Here is a 10,365-nt window from a genome sequence, read left to right as displayed (position 1 = left end):
ATAATGACTAGATGGGGGAGGGGATGCAAGCTAAATGGTCAGAAGGGGCTGGATTGGGGGCAGAGCGAGTGTGCTCTAGTGAACAAGAAATCAGAAATGTTGACGCGTGCAACCACATCCCCATATAACTAACCGGTATTGAAGAATCACTGCTTAGGATGAGTGAGTTAGAGAAAAAGAACAGATTTCATTGGCAGAATGAGAAAAATTTAAACGAACGTACTTGGAAATCTACTCCCCCTCCTAACCCTATGACAGAACACCTAGTCATCAGGTTAAGTCAGGCACCAGAGGAGAAGAAAACAAAGCGTGCTCAACTCAACTGGCTGCAGCGCCTTCCAAATAAAAGACCAGCTGCCCTTTCTTCCCTCCCCACCTTGCAAGGGTCCTCAGTCCCGTCCTGGGCTTAAATCACACACCTCGGAAGTTTTGTATTAGAGAGCCCAGCAGGGGAGGAAATTTTCCGCAAGAAAGTAGAACTAGGGCAGTCCGAGGAGATTGAAAGGGCAAAACTATCAAGCAAGAAAACTGTAAGTTCTGATTAGTTTTATGACTTTGCCTTCATGCCTCAGGAGCTCAATTGATCATGGCTTCCAAGACAGGCTAAGAGTAGGGGTTTGGGAGATGGGGAGAAGCTTGAAAAAACTCTCAAAACTCTCCTCCAGCTCCGTGCTTTCAAATGCAAATACCTCGCGAAGAGATGGATGGGCTGCAGCCCCTCCTTCTTTCAACCCTCTTCTTTATTTTCCTGCGAAGGAATCCATCTGCACAGATCTGTCAGGAGGGAGGTGGAGGAGGGTGCGCGTTTGTGCGCGCGCGTGTGTGTGCGCGCGTGTCGGCTGAGCGGTTCCCTCTTCGCGTTCTTTTCCAATAGCCCTCATTGGATCTCCGAGGGGTACAGAAGTCTCAGTGGCTCCCTGGGCCGGCCTCGAACGGTGCTGACAGCGGGCGCCCCCGGCGGACCATCATCACCCTCTTCCACTCCGTCTTGGCTCTGGGTCCCCGGCGAGCTCTCTCCTTGTCGCCGGTGCTCGCCCTCTTGCCCTCTCGCCGGACGCGCGCTCCCGCTGGCGCCGGACCTGGTGTCCGCCTCTCCGGAGAGTCGGAGGGACCCCTCGCAGCCTGCAGAGGCAGCTGGTCCGGGGCGCCGAAGGCCAGGGCAGGGTCCCCCGCGCACCGCGGAGTGGGCTGTGATTGGAGGAAGAGCCCGTGCCGGGCGGGCCCCAGCGGGTACAGAGCAGGTGCCTCCAGTCCGCCCAGCGCGCCAAGCTGCGCGCGCTGAGTCCTGAAGCGCCCACGGGCGCCCGGCAGGGGAGCGCACGTCCTTTTGGATGCAAACGTCCGGATCCGGGGCGTCAGACGCCGCTGGGAGGGCAACGAGGCCCCAGGTGAGTGTGCCTGCCTGCCTGCTTGGGGCTGGGGAAGGCGCTGTTGGGCAGATGTGCGCCCTTGTTGTGAGCATTTGGAAGCAGAACTAATCAGTGAGCGGAAAGCGGGCGGGGGTATCCTTATGGAGTTTCCCTTGGCGTTCCCAAGTTACTGCGTGTTGCCGTGAGACGTTGCTCTGCGAGGCAGGACAGGCGTGTGGACCGAGCTGAGAGCGCGCGGCCGGGGAAACCGGTGCTGACAGACACCAGGTGCGACAGGAGAAGTAGTTCGGTGTGAGAGCACTCACCAGATGCAGCGGTAAACACAGGCAGTCTGAACCGCTCACCTCAAAGAGGAACACAATCGGGCCCCTCCTTTGACCTGGGACTGATGGGGGCACAACTCGGCGCTGGCTCTGCCACCGGGTTCTGCAGAGGGCTGAGGCTGGAAGGGGGTATGTGCCGCAGTGTGCAGCGCCTTCCCAGCCCAGTTCTTTGAACCATCCGCGGTAGACACCTTTTGCCTTTCGTGAAGGTGGAACTCACCTAAGGGTGCTTTGCTTTTTCCTGTAATTAGTATTCTGCTGATATGGTGCTTCTGCGTCCTGCTTCCCCTCCGACTGGCTGTACCTTAGGTGCGCGCTGGGAAAAGGGCGTCCTGCTTCTCTGAATGCATGGTGGACTTCTTCGTGGGTGCACATGGTACATCGCTAGTTGCTGGTATACAACCTTCCAATGTGGATTAATGAGAAAAGACCTATTACTCTGTTCCACTTCACGTTTTAGATGGTTAACCCTACGGATCTCTTAGATGTCAGAGTTCAGGTGAGTAAAGATTGGCAATGAGTTCACCCAGCACTGGGGATGGCAAACAGTTGAGAAATCATCAAGGACTGGGTATCTATCTCTAGGCTTTGGAAATCTGCAAAATTGAACTATGAATACACTGAAAACATTTTTTGCCTTGCAAAGAAATATTTTGTCTTTATTAGATCTTTTATTAAGTGAAGGACCTTTAAAAGAGACTTGCCCTCCATAATTTCTGTAACTAGACAGGTGTTCAGATAATTTTTCATATAGAAGTAGATAAACAGAACTTTATACAAAAAGAAATAGAAAAATGTACCCTGTCAATATATAGCCCTTGCTACGTGCAAGTATTTATTTTAAAATTCATATTAACAGGACACACATACACACGCTCGCACACACATAAAATGTATACCTTAAGAGTTTAGGAGGAGTGGCAGCCTTTGTTTAAAAGAAAAGTTTGTGTAGACACACTGACAGGAACATCCAAATAGTTTTAAGAGTATCTTTATAAAGACAAATTGTTAGGGGAGAAAAGAGTTAAAGAAAAAAGTAATTAAATTCAAAGCTTTCAGTAACTGACCAAAAATTACTTCTTTCCTAAACAACTAGTTAGACTTTGGTTTACCTAAGCTCTTTTCGTGCTTCTATATATAAAGGCAAAATACACTACGAATGCTTTTGTTTATTTTTAGGGATATTTAGAACAGTATGAATTACAATGCTAAAGAATTGAGGCAGATAGTCAAACTGGCAACTTTGTGAAAGTCTTGGTTATATGTTACCGTTTAATATGTAGTGGTGTGGCAGAAGCAATTAGGTAACACCCGATGTTAATAGTCTTATCTGGGAACGCTAGCTGAAAGTCTGTTTAAGCAAAGAAAAATAAAGAAAACAATAATCAGTAGTGCAGACCATCACCCTGCTAAAAGCTATTAAGGTTTGCAGCTTTAATAAAAGGGCATTGTGCACTTACGACGTGAGATATTATTGTAATTAAGGGCTGCAATAGGTCATTAGAATTGTGTTAACAATAAGTTGACAGACTCACAACTCTTCTTAAGTCTACTTTTATGGATTTAATAGCACAGAGCTTTTCCCTATCTTATAAAAGGGTAATTGTAAAGCATCTATATTACAGCAATTTACCCTTGAATTGACTATAGGTTTTAGTGTCCAATGAAGAAGAGAAGAGAGGGTCAAGAGCACAGTAAGTTGGCCACTCTTCAGCCTTCCTTGGTCTAAAAATCAAATGACTGTCTCTCTTCAGGCAAGATTTCTTTGCTGGTCTGTTATTGAGCACTTTGGTCTTTTTGATGGCAAAGCTGATATGAACTTCTCAGAATGTATACTTATATGAGGAAGTGAATGTAATTTTGTCTAGAGTCAAATACTTTGTCAAATCTTTCAGAAATTATAAAGAACTAAACTCATAAATTGTCTGTGCTGTGACTATTTACTCCTGAGTGATTCCAATCTTCCTGATTATTATAAGGTTTTACATTTATCACTTTAATAGTTTGTATCACATCACGGTTCTCTCACAGACAAAAAATGTCTTACTTGATTGGAAGGCTTCATAGCTTTAGCTTAAATTGGGAGTTTCAGGAACTTCTAAAATAACTAACATACATTAGTTGATTGCAAAGGGATGAGACGGGAGCTTTTTCTTTCTTGGATGAGGGAATCAGATGCTACTTGCTGGGGTGATAAAGGGGAATTGAGGACAAGGAAGAAAGACATGTGATCAGAGTCCTGTGTGTGACCATCTCCCCAGCCTCTGACAAGAGCGGCTCTAGCTGTAACCAGCAATACACGAGTGCCTCCTCTGGGGATTTGCTGGTTCTGCAGAAAGATACCCCTGCAAACACTTCCCCCTTGTCATTCTGCAAGTCTCACAGAAAAAATTACTGGTGCAAATGAATATGCAGGCATCTGTCCATATATTCATTTCAGATTATAGTATAGATTTTAATTCTGATAGTGTTTATTGAAACATAATGACTTTTACTGAAGTCACATAAATCACATCTGGCACAAGGTAAATACTAGGGTACATTAAAAATTTAAATTGATACAGCTAAGATTTCTGGTAAGAATAAAGTATATACAAAAAAGCCCTTTAAATATAATTTTAGAATCTTGTTATTACATAAGTAATTCAGAAGGATTGTGCTTTGATACTTGGTTTACTTTTTATTTTACAGAAGCTTCTTCTATAAAATTGTAAACTATTCTTTATCCCTTTTTTTATTCCTTTCACCCATGGCAAAGGTTGTGCTTAGTTGAAATTGACTCTATAATCCACTTTGAGAAGTTTTCTTTCCATGTTTGATAACCAGATGCACACTACAGGCTATGTGATTCATTTCCAGGGCCCCTGCCTGCATATTTAGGCCAGTTAACAGTAGGAGGTTGTGGTCTGTGGCTGTAATGTTATCTGGCACAGGGAGCTAATGGATTTGATCACAGTTTCTTTATGTGAGAAGTTACATATCATAGAGAGTCTCTAGCCTCACTAATTAAAATGTAAAAAATTATACCTTTTAAGTACAAAATAGAGGGCTCTTTCATTAGTATTAAAATTATTGAATGTTATGTTAAACTTTAAATGGTTTAAAGATGCAACAAATTAAATGATAGTATATTGCTATACTAGAAGCAAAATTAACATGGCAAAATTAAATCTAGAATGATTATAATGAGAATATTAGGAGCAGTTATCTCAAAATATAGGATTTAGAACACCCCCCAAAAGGGGACAATTGGTATGGCAGTTGTTTTACCAAACAAAATGACTATATATATATATATATATATATATATATATATATATATCACCTAAGATATTTTCTTGAGTTATAAAATATTCAATGGGCTGTTGTACAAATTTAAGTGGAAATAGTTAACTACTTAGTGTCATAATGTATTAGGAATTTTTTTTTTATTCTAGAGATGTATAGAGGGGAGAAAGCAATTTTATATTTAGATATTGCTTACTCTTCATTTTTGGTAACATAGAAACATACAAGCCTAGACAATAAATTCCTCCACTTTTTCTTCTTACTCTGCATTCCCTGCCCTACTGAATGGCAATTATGATGACCTGCTACTTTGAAAATTAAAACTTACAGTTAAGGAATTTGAGTACAATCAAATCTTCTTTTCTTGGCTTTTGGAAAAGCTCATAAATTCCAAAATTCACACATTAAAAAGAGATTCATTACCCAAATGAGAAATTTTCGACAAACACTTTGAAATGATTATTGCATCCAATTATGCTCAGTTTCATCAAAAATTAGTGTGTGACCTTGGACATTTCACTAGAATTATGTAGATTTGAATTGTTTTCTTAGTAAAGAAAGAAGGGTTGTGTTGTTTTTTGTAATGTCTGTCTGTTCCAGTTCAAATATGTTACTAATCTGTGGTTCTCCCACTTCAGCAATCCTCAAACATAAGGAGTTATAGAGTTTGAGGATTTCTTTAATATCCTCTAACATGAACCCTCATGAGAACAAAACTATTACATTCTTCAGTATTGAAGTGACATTCTCTTGTCTATTTCATAGACATTGTCCTTAATAGCTATAATGCTGTGTTGCAGTTGGAAATAAAGTGTGGCTACAGTTCTTAAAACACTCCTTGTCCTGGAGTACTTTCTCTCTAGTGTTGTGTTCTGACATTTGCTCAGTCATGAATGGGAGGGGATTAGACATATTATTTTCCCCTTTGGTATTACCAAAAATGTATCGAGTAATTCTACATTAAAAATGAGTAAAATCAATAATGAATATGTACTATCCCTTATACAAAGCAGACTACTATAACTTTGTGGGCAGATATAAATCACAGAGAGGATGTTAGTGGTAACAGGTGGCAGCTGTCCCGGGGAAACAAGGTCAAATGAAGGTTTTTAAAGACATTGAATGAATCAGGAGGAAGTCTCTTCATTGAATTAAAATAAAGCCATTCAATACCCAAAAAAGATCCAAAATGAACAGACTTCTTTTCCGAGACTATACAAAAGAAGTAATAAATGGGAGGTTGCTCTTAAGGCAATGCTAATATTTTGGATTTACCCTCTACCCATTGCTATGGAGTGGTGTCATTTCCACTTTTAAACATTTATCTTGTTCACCCTTCATAAAGATTCATTAACATATGCTGCTTGTCAAAATGCACTTCAACTTTAAAGCAGTCTTAGAAATGACAGCTTCCCCCAATAGGCCAATATGATTGTTTTTTTTCCTTTTGTTGTTGTTACAACTATGATTTCCTATGCTGTTCTGTTTTATAGATCAGCCAACAAACATCTCAGGGAATATCAGATTCTGGAGGTGCTTGGCAGTCAACCATTCTGGATTTTTCTGGTTCTTGTGGATTATTTTATTAAGCACACTGATAGTCCTCAAATGTCATTCCTACAATTGTTTTCCTAGAAAACACAAATTATTTAACTTATTAATAGACTATCATGCTCCATCGAATTGTGAACTGTACCCATTTTTAAAATAAAGTCTTAACTTCTTTCAATCACTATGACCATTGATAATTAACTGTATATTAGTGTGGTATATATTAAACATATTTCAAAACAGTTTCAGAAGACTTATTTCAGATTTTAGAAGATCTGATATAGACTCCAGGCAGCAGAGAGAATGAACAGCTGCTCTTGCCTAGAATTTAGAGAAGGTTTGGTAGCATAAGGTCCTTAATTGTGATAAACCAGTGGTTATTTATATTGGACTACAAAAAACACATTCCAGTTTAACAAGGGCCACAAAACCAAAAAATAGTAATATATTTCCTGTTAATATAGTTGATAGTCATATATTATAGCACATATTATTTCTAGAAATCATATAGCACTATGTAGTTTTCAAAAAAGTAGTCTAGCATATGTAAATTAATTGGCAATTAGACATATTTTAAAAACTACTGTGGTTATATGTTAATGTCTAGTGGCTGAACATGATACACACACTTGTCATGTTTTTAGGATGCTGATTTTAATTTAGATGGAACAGATTCTCAAAGATTTGTACTTTTGCCAATTAACAATTGATATGCTAATGCATAAAGTGCATCTTTTTGGTTAAGGGACTTTTAGTCATTGTTTTTAAGTATGAACAAAGCATTTGATTAAGAGCATGATAGTCAGTTGATCTGTTAAAAGTGGTTTCTCAAAAAAAAAAGTGGTTTCTCAGAGATGCCAAGTGGAGTAGAAATTCTGAGAAAATTTTATAATAATGAATTTGTTTCAGTCAAATAATATTAGATGTTAAGGTTAAAGGAATAATAATCCTACTTGGGACTAATACTTTGCTACTTCATTGAAAAAAAAATTGGGACAAAATAGTAGTATGATAAAGTTATTTCAGGTCAAATAAACAATGTTGATATAGTAAATAGTGCTTGAGGGATTCTCATCCCCCCTCCCTTTTTTTCCTTTCCTTGAGAAAGAGATTCATTTCAAATCTCCATCTCAAGGTTTTATTTTACATTATTTTATATTCTGATTGATTTAGGTATATTGTGCTGATCACAGTACTACTTGTGATTTTCATGTATTTTAAGTTTAGAAAAAATTGAATAAGATATCAGAACAAACAGAAATATTTTAAATCTTACTCAGATAATTTTTTTATTTAAGAATCTTTATTAGTCCACTAGCCATCACCACTACTCTTTCAAACATCAGTGGTTGACCTCTATTCAATTCTCTCCACAGATAAAACCTCTTGTTTTCTCCTCAGAGTTATAATGTTCCACATTTGTAACTGTCCAGAAGGTGACACAGATCTGTACAAGCTCCCTCAACTATATACCAATACATCTTTTTTTAATGTACTTTTTTCCTGCACTAGTAATAGTCAAGCGGTCAGCTGTCCAGACCTCCAGAGGGTCACTCTCATAAGCTTTCCCACACAGACAGGACCACACCATAAAGCCTGGGTGCAGAGGTCTCTGCTTTTTTTCTGGTGTGGCTCCTGTTAACTCCTGTGTGTGAAACTCAGAGAGGAGAGGAGGCAGAAGAAAGGGAGAATATAAACAATTTGAAAGTCTAAAGAGGGATGCAGTGTTTTTGTTTTTGCTTTGGGGCACAGGTTTGTGAGGCGATATTTAATCCATTGTGAAAAGTCAACAATTGTAATTGGTCCTGTGCTTAAGTTCATGTAAATGTAAAAAAAAAAGTTATTGTAGTACCTTTATACCACAATAATGTTGACGTTTGTGAGAACATAAAATGTTGTTTGGAGAAGTTATGCGATAGGTGAGAGAATCTCAAGTTCAAGTTTTGGTTACTTCTGTTTGACAACCATAGACACAGAACTAAAGGTTTTCATAATTCTTCAGGGCTTTTATTTCTTTCATGATAAGCTGACTCAGGACTGGATGCATTGGGTTGAACTGTTATACTGGCCTTTACCTTGAAAATCAGATGTGATTGAAAAGGAAGGCAAAGATTTGGGAAGACTGATAAGGAAAGGGGCACCTGACTTGTGACCAGACAGCTTCTCCCCTGTCACATCAGGTGTATATTCCTGGCAGCATGGGTAACTACCAAAAGTATTGGAGAACAAATTATGAAATATCCTTACTTCAGTTCATAATTTCAGACATCATTTTCTGGGTAACCAAGTGCACTCCAGGAAGGGTATGACAGTGGATTTATCTTCCTCATAAAAGAGAATTGTACCCTCCAATTATGTACACAAAGCCAGCTAAAGTATTCTTTTCCACTCTTGTAGACCTTTGGCGCAAGATAAAAAAAATTTGGTTCAAGAGCCTGGCAAATACATCAAATACTGCAGAGACATATAATGGAATCGACATGACTGTGATTCATAAACATAATAGAGTTACCCAGGAATTTATATGTTTATATGGTTAATTTTCCATATTAAAATAGGAGTTTCATCATAATGAAAACAAATCTATAAATATTTTCCAAATGTCAGTTATATGCCTACTTCTTTTCTAGATACTACAGATACAAAGATAGGTTGGCTATTTCTATTCACCACAGTTTATGTTAATATTATTAATAGATGCTTTTAAAACTCTTGATTTAAATAGGATAGTATGCAATCATCAAGTATCTTTTCTTTAAAAATACTATCTCAATGACTGTAATATTAATCATGGCATATTTTGTAACTCCATTCTTTTATATGTTCTCTTAGCTAATTTGATGAATGCACAATCTTATTGTATGAAAGAGAAATTATCTTTAAGAGGTAAGATGAGAAAATTCAATAGCTCTTGTTAAAGAGCATACTGCATTTCATAGGCAGACCAAATGCTTCTTTTACATTCCTATAGCTTTCTTAAACTTCTCTACCTTTTATTTTTAATTATTAATAATACACACCTTATCACAGCTTTTAAAAGCTAACAAAATCAATTTTATATAATTGTCAAGAGCAGAAAAGTAACATCTGAAAAATAAAACAGACTTTATAATATAATTTGATTCAGCTCCTTCATTTTGGAAATGTGGAAAGTAAAATCCCAGAACTACAAACATGTCCATCCCTCAAACAGTGTACACCACACTCATTATGTGTGAACATACCTATTCCCTTTTCCCACTTCCCACTTGCCCATGATTTTATTGCCTTTCGATGCGTAAGGATTAGCATTTCATGATTTGCTCATTTAATCCTATGAAGATGCCATTTTATCATTTTTGTTTTATAGGTGAGAAGCTTGAGGCTTCATCTATGAAACTTAAGTTTTTAAAATTTAACTTACCCAATACTACATGGTTAGGACATGACAGACCAAGAATTTGGATCTTTATGGGATGCAGACACTCACAGTCTTCACCAGTGTATAATTTGTACTAAACTCTCCAACTTTTGAATTCCAAAAGCTCATTTACTATTTTATCTTTTAGAAGTTAGGTATGTGTTCATACTCAAACATTATTACCGAGTCCACTTAATTCATAAAGTAGTCTAAATAATATAATTTTGCTTTATCACTTTAAAAAATACATGTTAGGGACCAAAGTGTTTATGTCATTATTTTCAAGAGATAATTCATTCTCAAAGGAGAGAGTGAAACTAGAACTGTTCTTTGGCCACAGTTTTCACATTCTGGTGTCAGTCCTATGACCACAACTCTAAACCATCCCTCCCCAGCCCCAAGAATGTGGTTTCTCACGAGATGAAGAAAGCTA

The 10,365-nt window shown here is 38.3% G+C and overlaps 1 protein-coding gene across 1 annotated transcript in view; it reads left to right on the top strand.

Annotated features, from left to right (window-relative positions):
* Nucleotides 1-737: 737 nt before the first annotated feature.
* Nucleotides 738-10,365, top strand: part of CDH7 (cadherin 7) — a 129,305-nt gene continuing 119,677 nt past the window's right edge. Inside the window, exon 1 of the mRNA XM_012748391.3 lies at nt 738-1,388. The gene's annotated coding sequence lies outside the window, so the exon portion shown is untranslated. The remainder of the gene's footprint in view (nt 1,389-10,365) is intronic.

This window comes from Microcebus murinus, chromosome 17 (assembly GCF_040939455.1).
Source record: "Microcebus murinus isolate Inina chromosome 17, M.murinus_Inina_mat1.0, whole genome shotgun sequence".
Taxonomy (NCBI): domain Eukaryota; kingdom Metazoa; phylum Chordata; class Mammalia; order Primates; family Cheirogaleidae; genus Microcebus; species Microcebus murinus.
This window is presented reverse-complemented; position numbering and strand designations above follow the sequence as displayed.